Source organism: Rattus norvegicus, chromosome 7 (genome assembly GCF_036323735.1).
Source record: "Rattus norvegicus strain BN/NHsdMcwi chromosome 7, GRCr8, whole genome shotgun sequence".
In the NCBI taxonomy this organism is placed as follows: Eukaryota; Metazoa; Chordata; class Mammalia; order Rodentia; family Muridae; genus Rattus; species Rattus norvegicus.
Window position 1 is genome coordinate 10951545 of NC_086025.1, and position 13523 is coordinate 10965067.

A 13523-nucleotide genomic window follows, 5' to 3' on the forward strand; every position below is an offset into this window, starting at 1 on the left:
ATCCCATGGGGAGGTGTGGGGAGCGGTGCGGTGGAGCAAAGATGGCGCCGACATCCAGTCCCACCTATGTAAACAACTTATTGCGCATGCACAGGCTTGTCCCCTTGCCAGGGCAGCTGTAGGATAATGAGGTGATCCGGCACCCTCCTGTGACCCAGCAGTACTGCGCATGCATGGGTTTTCCATCTGGCATCAGTCTGGCCAAGGCGCTACCATGCTAATGAGGCGATTTGTTCTCCGCCAATCCTTGGAGGACAAGTAGCAGAGGTGATGGTGGGGTGATACATGCTCCGCCAATGCCTGAAGGACAATTAGCATAGCCTCAGCCTGTTGTGTATATAAGGCGAGCGCTTTTGCCGCTCGAGGTCCCCATATCAGCAATGAAGGTGGTCCTGCAATAAAGGCTGTTGAGAAGAATCCGACCGTGTTGTGTCTTCCTTGCTGGCCGAGGTGGGCACAACAAGTGGTGGCCCATACGGGGACCCGAGGACATCCTCGTGGATTCAGAACTTTTCAGCTTTCAGGATGGCGACATTGGAAATTCCCAGAAAAGGGACGATAAAGTTCTCTGGAGGTAAGCAGAGACGATGAATAAAGTTCTCTGGAGGTAAGCAGAGATGATGAAAGTCTTGGTATAGAGGCCAAAAAGTTTGTAAGCAGTCAAGGTAGAGTAATGCTTTTCTCCTCCTTTTGATCCTGTGTGGGTAGGACTTATAATTTTGTTTCTTTTCTTCTTTGTGTTGTGGATTTGCTTTCTTTTGAATTGCCACTGCCCCGGACGTGAGTGCAGCTGCTGGGAATAGCCCCGCACATGTTAGAAATAAACACATCAGCCCGCCCTGCCCATAAATCAGTCATAATTAAGCTCATAGAGCATGGGAACAAGTTAGGAAAAGATCTGGATAGGGAAACAACAGAGGGCAAGCTTACGGCAATGTTGTTTCCAATGGATCCTTTGTGGGCAAGGCTGGTAATTTTGTTCATTTTTTTCTTTGTGTGGGAAGCCGTTACAGCCGTTAGGACAGGTCAGAGGGTCCTTGCAGAGCAACAAGAAAGTATGTCGGAGGGAGAAAAGGTCTCAAAAGAAAAAGAGAAAAGAAAAGGAGATAAAGGGAACAGAGAGAAGGCAGAGATAAAAAAGGAGGATAATCAGGACCAGGAAACAAATAAGATATATTCTTCTTTAAAAGCCTGGACCTTAGAAATATCAGACGATTCAGAGCTTAGCGAGGATGATGAGGCTGATATCAAGGAAGAGGCTGCTCAGTTTGAGAGGGAGAGATATGATCCAGACTGGCCACACGCTAGTGCCATGTGGCGACGAGGCAGGCAATTAGGCAAGGAAGCGGTTATACCAACAGCACCTCCATATAGCCCTCACCATAAAAGCATGGTGAAGCCTGCAAAAAGTACTTCCTTTTGCCCAGAAGTGTGGAAAGAGTTGGGATTAAGTTTTCCAGGATTTCTGGACACTAACGGGCATCGATATCATGAACCCATTGACTTTAAGACTATAAAGCAATTGGCAGAATCGGTCAGAACCTATGGGGTCAGTGCAGCTTTTGTTGTGGCTCAATTTGAGGCTATTGCTAGGTATTGCCTTACCCCTGGGGATTGGGGGAGTCTGGCTAAAGCCTGCCTCTCCTCAGGTCAATATTTAGATCGGAAATCTTATCTTTTTGAATATGCTAATACTCAGGCTGCCATTAATCTGGCCTCAGGAGTAGACCCTCAGAGATATTGGGATGCTGACATGCTATTGGGTCTAGGGAGATTCACTTTGGACCAGACTGGTTATCCAGAACAAGTCTATAGCCAAATTAATGAAATTGCCATTAAGGCATGGAAAGCAATGCCTAATAAGGGCACAGTCTCCGGGTACCTTACCAAGGTTCTGCAAGGGCCCACAGAGCAGTTTTCAGACTTTGTGGCCCGCATGGTAGAGGCCGCTACCAAGATCTTCGGAGACCCTGATACGGCCATGCCTCTCATTAAGCAGCTAGTGTATGAGGAATGTACAAAAGAATGTAGGACTGCTATAACACCATACAAACATAAAGGTTTAGAAATTTGGATGAAAGTCTGCAGGGAACTGGGAGGACCATTAACTAATGCTGGCCTAGCGGCAGCTGTGGTGAAATTAAGGAAAACCACCACCTCGGATACCTGTTACCAATGTAGCCATAAAGGGCATTATCGAAGACAGTGTCCTGGGGGGAGTAGGGGGAAAGTTGTTAATAGACCCAAGCAGCCTGGACTATGTCCACGGTGTAATAAGGGAAACCATTGGGCAAATGAGTGTCGGTCTGTGAAGGACTTGGATGGCCGACCCCTATCGACAGGATATGGTGGTGCACGGCCAAAAAATGGACAACAGGGCACACGTCCCCAGGGCCCTCAAATATATGGGGCTCTGCAGGGCGACAGACAGGGACAGGACAATCAGAGGCCTTGGCCTTTTCTTTGCCACCCGAAGGACCGAGGATAGTCACTAAAGGCTCCGCAGGACTGGACCTTCACTCCACCATCAGACTCATACTAACCCCCCAAATGGGAGTGCAGTCTGTAGACACAGATTTTAGAGGACCTCTCCCTAAAGATACAGTTGGGTTATTGTTGGGATGTTCCTCCTCTGCCCTGAAGGGTTTGCAAATTGTGCCCGGAGTGACTGACCCTGATTATTTAGGCACAGTAAAAGTCCTGGTAGCCTCCCCCCAGGGAATTACTGCAATTTCCCTTGGAGACAGAATTGCTCAAATGCTGCTTCTGCCTAGCTTGCATAAATGCTTTCCTGCTGAAAATAGAATCAGAGGGGCCAGGGGCTTAGGATCTACAGGCTCCCGATTTGCCTTTATCTCATGGGAACTGGGTGATCGTCCAATGTTAACATTGAGTGTGGAGGGATGATCATTCCTTGGTCTGTTGGACACTGGAGCAGATCGTAGTATTATCTGTGCTCATGACTGGCCACCTAGGTGGCCTACGCAAACATCATCTCAGGCCTTATGTCGTCTAGGGTACGAAATGGCTCCTTTAATAAGCTCCAAAGAATTGACATGGAAGGATACAGAAGGGAGATCAGAAAAGATTACTCCCTATGTTATAGACATTCCTGTGACACTGTGGGACAGAGATGTTTTGATAGATCTAGACATGAGACTGACAAATGATTACTCCCCACAAGCCAAGGACATGATGGCAAAAATGGGCTATGTACCTAGAAAGGGTCTAGGAAAAAACTTACAAGGACGAGTTGACCCAGTACTGTCAAAACAAAAACAAGAGAGGACGGGTCTGGGTTTTCCCTAGGGGCCATTGAGGGAGGAATACCCATTATGTGGAAATAGAGGAGCCTGTATGGGTTCCTCAATGGCCTCTATCCTCTGAAAAATTAATTGCTGCTACCGAATTAGTATTTGAACAATTGCAATTAGGACATATTAAGACATCTAGATCAGCTTGGAATACACCCATATTTGTTATTAAGAAAAAGTCAGGAAAATGGCGATTATTGCAGGATTTAAGAGCTATCAATTCTCAGATGCAAACAATGGGTCCCATACAGGGTGGTTTGCCATTACTCTCCAGCATCCCTGCCGTTTGGCCTATTATTATTATTGATATTAAAGATTGTTTTTTTCCATCCCTCTTGCCCCACAAGATAGCGTGCAATTTGCATTTACTTTGCCCTCTATGAATAACGAAGAGCCTGATAAGCACTATCAGTGGGTGGTTTTGCCTCAAGGTATGGCTAATAGCCCTACTATGTGTCAGCTTTATGTAGGACAAGCCCTACAGCCTGTACATGATCAATTCCCAAAATTAAGAATAATTCATTTTATGGATGATATTTTGCTTTCCGCTAAAGGCCTTGGCACCTTAAAAGCGGCCTATGCGAAAGTGGTTAAGGTGCTTGAAAACAATCAATTGTTCATAGCACCTGAAAAGGTTAAAATGGGCCAAATAGGGGAATATTTAGGAACTAAAATCCCTCCTCATAGTATTTCCGCTCAGAAAATAGAATTACGAAAAGATCATTTAAAAACATTAAATGACTTTCAGAAATTTCTAGGAAGCATAAATTGGATTCGATCCTATATTAAAATGCCCAATATAGATTTGCAACCACTCTATGAGATCCTGAAAGGGGATTCTCAGCTTACTTCACCCCGTGCTTTAACTGAGGAAGCACGATTATCCTTGAGGAAAGTAGAAGAAAGACTGGAAAAGGCAATGCTAAGAAGGTACAAGGAAAAGGAAGATCTCCTTTTGTGTATACTGAGAACCTTTTGTAAGCCTACAGGAGTGCTATGGCAACAAGGACCGCTTCTTTGGATTTATCCCCATATTTCTCCTAATAAGACCCTTGAATATTACCCTTCTGCTGTTGCACAGCTTGCTGTGTTAGGCGTTAAATCTTGTATTTAGCATTTTGGTATTTAACCCAAGAAAATTATTATACCATATACTACTGCTCAGATGGAAACATTGTGTGCCTTGATAGATGATTGGGCCATATTACGCTGTAGTTTTGATGGAGAGTTTGACAATCATTATCCTAAGGATCCTTTGCTACAATTTTTTCCTGAACTCCAGTGATCTTTCCTAAGGTCACTGCATCAGAGCCTTTATCTGGAGCGTTAGATATTTATACAGATGGCTCCAAAACAGGTGTAGGTGCCTATATGGTTGATTCTCGAGGACCAGTATTAATTCAATACAGTCCAGGCACCCCCCAAATTGCAGAATGTAAAATTGTATTGGAAGTTTTCAAAAGATTTCATGATTCTTTTAATTTAATTTCTGACTCTGCTTACATAGTTAATGCTGTGCGCTCACTTGAAATTGCAGGGCCAATTCGGTCGACTAGTACCATATGTCAAATTCTTTTAGAATTACAAAATTTGATTTGGGCCAGAAAAAATAAATTTTTCATACAACATATTCGAGCCCATACTAATTTGCCTGGTCCCATGACCAGTAATAACACCCTGGTGGATGCTACTACTCGCAGAGAGTTTATTTTTCATGCTGCTCTGGTTGATCTCGCTAGAGAATTTCATCAAAAGTTTCATGTTCCTGCTTTTACTCTTCAACAAAAATTTAACATCTCTAGGGCTACAGCTCGTGATGTGGTGTTAAGTTGCCAAAATTGTGTTCAATTTCACCACCCTCTTCATGTGGTGATTAACCCTCATGGTCTGATCCCACTAAAACTTTGGCAGATGGATGTCACACACATATCTCAATTTGGAAATTTAAAATATGCTCATGTTTCTGTTGATACCTGTTCTGGTATTATACACGCTGCTCTGATGACTGGTGAAAAGGCTCGTAATGCCATTAGTCATTGCTTAGAGGCATGGGCGGCCTGGGGGAAAGCCTGATAGTCTCAAGACAGACAATGGGCCTGCCTACACAGCAAAATCGTCTCAGGCATTTTGCCAAACAATGCAGGCCGATCATACTACAGGATTACCATACAATCCCCAGGGTCAAGGAATTGTCGAAAGAGCACATTGTACCTTAAAAGGGCTTATACAAAAACAAAAAGAGGGAATTGCCAGCGGCCAAACACCAAAAGAACAACTTTCTTTAGCTCTTTTTACTCTACATTTCTTAATTTTGGATGCACATGGCCGCTCTCCTGCGGATCGCTATGCTGAAACTATGCCTGTGACTAATGCAGAAGAAAAGTGGAAGGATGTCTTAACTGATGAATGGCGTGGCCCAGATCCCGTGATTTCGTGATCTAGGGGAGCTGTTTGGGTTTTTCCGCAGAATCAAGAATATCCAATTTGGGTACCTGAGCGCTTGACTCGAAAATTGCTTTCTGCTCTTCCTGAAGATGAGACTACGAACCCTACTATTACTGGGAATGGTAATCCAGGTTGATTCACTCATCTTGTGGGCTATTGCCAGATCCTGGCCAGTACCCATGTCAGTTCATAACAATTCTACTATTTTGCCAACCTTTTTCTATACCTCCTGTTTGCATGATGTTCCCTGTATAAGAAATGCCCCAGCGGTATGTCGCCATTAAGTTTTCTCTGTCGCATATCTTATGTTTTACTGTTAAGAACTCTTCCCTGTCTTGCGTTTAGTTGCGTAGAGCCACATTTCAATAGTCAATATAATATAAGCTCTAATGTGTGCAATGTACCCATTTGGCATCAGGCTTTCTATTAGCATTAAATCAAAGGATAGATTTAGTTCAAGAACAAATTGAAGCACTGTGTATATGACACAGCTGTCCTGCGTTTCCTCCTTAGAGGTTTATGCTTTACTCTTTTGCAAGCTAACTTTTTCTCAGCGCTCTCCACAGAGCAAAGAAATTTCGAATTATCTGAAAGGGAACTGGTCCATGAAAGCAGAGCAACTATCAAGACAATTGCTGATGCAGATTGCTGTCCTTAACAGCACTAGGATGGACCCCATTACAGTTGAAGAGTTTACCTCATGGATCACCAATGCCTTCTCCATTTTTAAGGAGTGGGCTGGCATGTTTGCCTGGGGAGCTATTGTCCTCCTGGGATGCGGAGTATGTCTCTGGCTTATTGGTCATTTAAAAAGAGAACATGCCAGACACAAAGCGGTTGTTTACCAGGCTATGATCGCCAATGAAAATGGTGCTTCTTCCACATATGGCTGGCCTCTTTGAAAGATTAAGACTTCATCCTGTCACTGCTCCCAAACCCTGTGGGAGACAGAGCTCACCGCTGAGAGAGGTGGGCACTCTTGAGACTGCAGAGCTGAAGAGACGACCAACACTGCCCACCCCTGCCCACATCCCTGGCCCAAAAGGAAACTGTATACGGCCTCTGGGTTCCCTTGGATAAGGGCACTGGAGCAGGAAATCCGCTGTGTCTGAGACACCACCGGAACCTGAAGGGACCGACAAGATAAACAGTTCTTTGCACCCAAATCCCGTGGGAGGGAGAGCTAAACTTTCAGAGAGGCAGACACACCTGGGAAACCAGAAGAGTCTACACTTGGCCCACATCTCTGACTCCAGAGGAAAACACCAAACGCTACCTGGAACCCTGGTGCACAGAAGCTCCTGAAAAGGGCGGCACAAATCTTCCTGGTTGCTGCCGCCGTGGTGAGCTCATAAGCAACACCCCACGAGCAAACTTGAGCCTTGGGACCGCAGGTAAGACCAACTTTTCTGCTGCAAGCGACCTGCCTGGTGAACTCTAGACGCAGGCCCACAGGAACAGCTGAAGATCTGTAGATAGGAAAAACTACACGCCCGAAAGCAGAACACTCTGTCCCCATAACTGGCTGAAAGAAAACAGGAAAACAGGTCTACAGCACTCCTGACACACAGGCTTATAGGACAGTCTAGTCACTGTCAGAAATAGCAGAACAAAGTAACACTAGAGATAATCTGATGGTGAGAGGCAGGCGCAGGAACCCAAGCAACAGAAACCAAGACTACATGGCATCATCGGAGCCCAATTCTCCCACCAAAGCAAACACGGAATATCCAAACACACCAGAAAAGCAAGATCTAGTTTCAAAATCATATTTGATCATGGTGCTGGAGGACTTCAAGAAAGACATGAAGAACTCCCTTATAGAAACACAGGAATACATAAATAAACAAGTAGAAGCCTACAGAGAGGAATCACCAAAATCCGTGAAAGAATTCCAGGAGAACATAAAGAAACAAATAGAAGCCTATAGAGTGGAATCACAAAAATCCCTGAAAGAATTCCAGGAAAACACAGTCAAACAATTGAAGGAATTAAAAATGTAAATAGAAGCAATCAAGAAAGAAAACATGGAAACAACCCTGGATATAGAAAACCAAAGGAAGGGACAAGGAGCCATAGATACAAGCTTTACCAACAGAATGCAAGAGATAGAAGAGAGAATCTCAGGAGCAGAAGATTCCATAGAAATCATTGACTCAACAGTCAAAGATAATGTAAAGTGGAAAAAGCTACTGGTCCAAAACATACAGGAAATCCAGAACTCAATGAGAAGATCAAACCTAAGGATAATAGGTATAGAAGAGAGTGAAGACTCCCAGCTCAAAGGACCAGTAAATATCTTCAACAAAATCATAGAAGAAAACTTCCCTAACCTAAAGAAAGAGATATCCATAGGCATACAACAAGCCTACAGAACTCCAAATAGATTGGCCCAGAAAAGAAACACCTCCCGTCACATAGTAGTCAAAACAGCAAATGCACAAAATAAAGAAAGAATATTAAAAGCAGTAAGGGAAACAGATCAAGTAACATATAAAGGCAGACCTATCAGAATCACACCAGACTTTTCGCCAGAGACTATGAAAGCCAGAAGATACTGGACAGATATCCCTAATAGAACACAAATGCCAGCCCAGGTTACTGTATCCTGCAAAACTCTCAATTAACATAGATGGAGAAACCAAGATATTCCATGACAAAACCAAATTTACACAATATCTTTCTACAAATCCAGTGCTACAAAGGATAATAAATGGTAAAGCCCAACATAAGGAGGCAAGCTCCTCCCTAGAAAAAGCAAGAAACTAATTGTCTTGGCAACAAAACAAAGAGAAGAAAAGCACACAAACATAACCTCACATCCAAATATAAATATAACAGGAAGCAATAATCACTATTCCTTAATATCTCTCAACATCAATGGTCTCAACTTCCCAATAAAAAGACATAGATTAACAAAATGGATATGCAATGAGGACTCTGCATTCTGCTGCCTACAGGAAACACACCTCAGAGACAAAGACAGACACTACCTCAGAGTGAAAGGCTGGAAATCAACTTTCCAAGCAAATAGTCGGAAGAAGCAAGCTGGAATAGCCATTCTAATATCAAATAAAATCAATTTTCAACTAAAAGTCATCAAAAAAGATAAGGAAGGACACTTCATATTCATCAAAGGAAAAATCTGTGGAAAGCCGCGATAGCATTCGCCATTACAAGATGGCGCTGGCTTCCACTGCGCCAGCCCAACTTCCTTTCAGGAAACTAGCTGTGTGCGCATGTGCAAGAGTGTGTTCGCGCCAAGTCTTTGCCCACCCCGGGCGTGCCAGTGAGATCATGGGTACGCGATCAATCAGGCGTGGACGCGCCGTGCTAGGGTTTTATAAGCAGCACCTTTCTGGGCAGTGGGTCTCTACTCTTCAAGATGCAATAAATGCTTTGCTGCAGAAGGATCCTGGTGTCTGCGCGTCGTTCTTGCTGGCGAGACGTTGGGCGCGCCACATTTGGTGCCGAAACCGGAACAAATGCCTCACCATCGCCGGTGCTGAGGAGAGCCTCCGCTCGCGGAGAGGATTCAGAACTGCAGGACAAAAGGTAAGCTCTGAGAGGCATGTTTATTCTTGATCTCTCTCATCTCTCTCCCCCATTAGAAGATGCTGTGGAAGCTTTTGTTATTGTTTTGGCAGCACTCATTCTTTTTCTTTTGGTTTTTGATTTTGTGGCTGCCACTAGGCACAGTCAGAAGTCGTGCCTAGAAGATGAGAAATGCTGCCCAACAGTAATAGCAGGACAAGGGACATTAGAGGAGTTACAGGACAGCATGTCAGAAACAGAGCGAGGTGAAAGATTAGAAGCTTTAAGAAGGAAAGGTGCACCTAAGAAAAGAGGCCCTTCTAAGGACCTTGGATCCGAGGAAGCGAGAGATAAGGGAAAGGACGCCCTGGGAGAGAAAAAGGGAGGAGATAAAAGGAACACAGTATTTTGGGAGAAAAATTTTGTCTTTGTGCTTGTAAAAGGTGTGATTAGGCTCTGGAAACTTCACAGAGTCATACTGATCAGATTTGATAGAGGTAGACCGCCTGAAACATTTATTCAGGAGAATCAAACAAAAAGATATCTCAATTCTAATCTTTTGTCTTCAGAGTTGTATTTTACAGAGTGTGCCTACATGGATTCCTGGTCTCAAGGACTTTTAGCTGGGACCAGTCAGAACACATCAGCTACAGCATTAGTTTCATTTTTCCTACCCCCTACCCCCAAGGACATCTCAACGCCCATGTACAGCTTGATAGAGTTAATGTAATTGGGTTGTGAGTGGAAATATTCAGGACTGTGTTTCACTTCCACCCCATTTGTGAATGTCATTCGTGCTGCTCAGATATCCCGTAATATATCTCAGTATCTTACAGTAATTTGGTTTCAACACGTTGATGGACTAGTCCAGGAATTGAGACAATCCATCGTCCATATCAACTCCACTCGAGTGGATGATCACCATGGAAGTGGTGGGAAAGGGGAAGTCCTACCTCTCTGCTGACTCCTATAGGAATCTGGGTCCCTTTGGTGGGACACCATCTAGTTTTTTCCCATCTGTCTATTGTCTGTCCTTGGTGCACCAAGCTGTCCATGTCTGTCAGTTTATGTCTGTGGTTTTTGTTTCTCGTTGTTTAAATGTTTTATGTTTCATGTTCAAAAGAAAAATGGTAAAAACATTATCTGCCAGTCGTTCACACCTTGATTTGGTTTCAACTCGTTTCAAAAAAGGAACAAATGAATAAAAAGCAGTTTCAATCAATCCTTGGAGCCCTGTACCTGTAGCCAGGAGTCTAGGTCAGTTGGAGGAGCTGCCCGGGGGCTGAGTGTCTGCACGCGCTGATCTTAAAGGCGCCAGCAGCTCCTCAGCTTCTTTGGTACAGGAGCTGATGGCTGTTTCTCTTAGAAAAATCCCTGACTTATTATTAGACTTAGCAGGTGACAAGGTGCTTCTCTTAAAATCATAGCTAAAAACTTCAAAATGATGCTTGGTGTAAATATTAAAGACATGTGTAGCCACTTCAATTTTGTTTCTGATTGGTTTTAAATGTATAAATATGCTCTACATGCCTTGGTTATGGACTATTGGCTTTTAAGTTATTGGATATGGTTAAAAAGGTATAATATTGGTAACAGAAAGTTGGCATAAAGCTGGTAATTTGGATGGACTCATTCTAGACAACATGTGGCATGAGCCAACCTAGGGAAATAGGTCTAAATTGAGATAATATTTTTATGGAATTCTTACTCTAGAAATCAGGCTTCCAAAAGAATTTAGGGCAATGTCTCTTTGAGGTATCGGAGACCGCACCATCGTGCGTTCATAAGTAGGAATTGGCAGTCAAACTTTGTAGCATGAAGGATAGACTCGGTGTTTTGGAGACTAGATTTTAGAGGCTAGTTTGTTAGAAGTTGAGTTTTGCTTTCCAAAGTTGTGGTTTGCCCTGAAGTTATCTGTATTATGATGCTAATTTCACTGCCCCAAGAACAGCTGCCTAGTCACTACTCAGAACTCAGGTGACCTTGTGGTTGTGCTCTGGTGTTACAAGGAGAACTTAAGGATTGTGCTTAAGGATTGCCAGTGTTGCATTGACTAACTCAAACTTATTTAAAATTGAGAAAAAAATCAAACAGGTAGAGAGTGTTACAGGATTTACAAAGGATTGATGAGGTTTTAGAACTTGTGAGAGCATTACAGCCAGTTTGCTTACTCCAACTGCCATTTCAAGACAGATTTAGAGGATTGATTTTATGCAATTTGTTTACATCCTGGCAATTGTGAGTTTTTATTTCATTAGCTTGCTTATAATTTTAGAGAACCCATGAAGTAATATCATTAAAAATTTTACAAAAGAATGGCTAATACCCTTGTATTATGTAATTTTGTTGCTTCTTCAATGTAAGAAGTTAGAACTTTGAATCTTTCAGTGTATATGGAAATTTTTACTACAAACCTTTGCTCTCAAAATGAGCTTTAATATTTGGGGAGTAGCTGTTACACTACTCCAGAAAAGAATATTTGAAACTAATTTTAAGCTTCCAAGGATATGTTAATTGCCAAAATACCTCACCTTACCAGAGGACTTAAGCCTTTGTTATCCTCATTGGAGATAAAGCTTTTGTCGTATTAGTACAAAATTGTAGGCTAGAGTCATGGAAGTATTTTAAAAAGAAACCTGGTGAAACATACCTTATTCCAAACAGCAATCAAATTTGTTATTATAAAATACTGATATTTGGCCTATTACATATACAAATTTCAGGCAAAATTGATAATTTTACTCTTTGCATCCTTTTGGATTTACTGTAAATTTGTGCATGCAACCTATAAAAAATGCACTTACTGTATTTATAGGTGGTTCATCTAATGAAAAGGCTACATGTATGATTGGATCACTTGTTTATTCTCGAGTTTCTGCTGCTTCAGCACAGATTATTAAATTCTGTGCTTTAGCCACTGTTTTTAAAATGTTTAAAAAAATCAAGCTTTCAATTCATATACTGATAGCCAATGTGTGGCTTGTGGTTTACAATTGATTTCAATTACTTAATGCTTTACTAGAGGCAAGTTTTCTACATGAAATCAGTGAGTGATGATTTAGGTGTAAATTGTCTGACAACTCACTGTCCTTTCAGTGCTCTGCCTCAGACAACTAAACAAAACCATAGACCCAGCTCTTTGAAAATGGTAATGGAGTTGGTAACACACCCTCACGAAAAGAGGAAGACTCCAGTTGCTTACTTTCAACGCCCAGCCTCACCCTGCCAACTCAGGGATTTCTAAATAAGGCTAAATCTGGACCTTGTTTACAGGATTTGGCATTTCTAATTAATGCTTATGTTTGGGTAAATAAAGCTGGTGAGGGGCTGGAGAGATGGCTTAGTGGTTAAGAGCACTAAGTACTGTTCCTTTGTAGGCCATTTAAGAACTCAAACTGGATTGCCTAGACCCCTTAACGAGGGAGGACAATGATACTAGACAGTTTATATCTTAATAAATAAAAAGGGGGAGTTATCCCTGTATGTTAAATAATGCTCCTTTTATTTCAATTTTAAAATTTGGATGCCAAGGAACTCTGAGTGTTTATGGCACCCTACAACTAGGCATACTTCTGCCTAGGTGAAATAGAAAGATCCATATATTGGCATGATCCTGTCCAGGTATTTTTATGGGGAAGAGGGAATCATTGTGTTTTTTCTACAGGATGCTACAAGAGTATGCCAGTTGCCAGAGGTGGCTGGTGAGACTTGCTGATCCTGGGAGCATGAAGATTCAGCTCTCCTGGTTTGGGTCCCTGAAGTCATTCCTGTGCCCCTAAGAGGAAGATAGAAGATTCCCCCTCATCTTTTGTCATCACAGAAATTTTGGCGTTGATATAGTCAGTGTTACCACTGTGTGTGTCCTGTCCCACTGTGGCCTACGCTCAGACTCTCTGTACACTACTGCTTGCTGGAGAAGACTGGACTCCAGCTGTTACTCCTGTCCCCCTCATTCCTCTGGTGACTCTTACTGCCTTAACTGGTGTTGTCATTTTGCAGTCTGTAGCTTCACAGGAATGCCTTCTGCATGAAGCTGCTGTGGACTGGGGAACTCTGCCCTGGTTGTACAGATCTCAGACATGGTTCCATTGCCTGCTGGTTGTTCCAGAGAAGAATGACCGATCCTGAACTTTCCTGGGAAAGACCTTGTTACTTTCGCTGCTATTGTAGCAGCCATTTACTGCTATAGCCATTGTGTCTACTGTGTCTGGAGTTACCCTCCCCCAATCT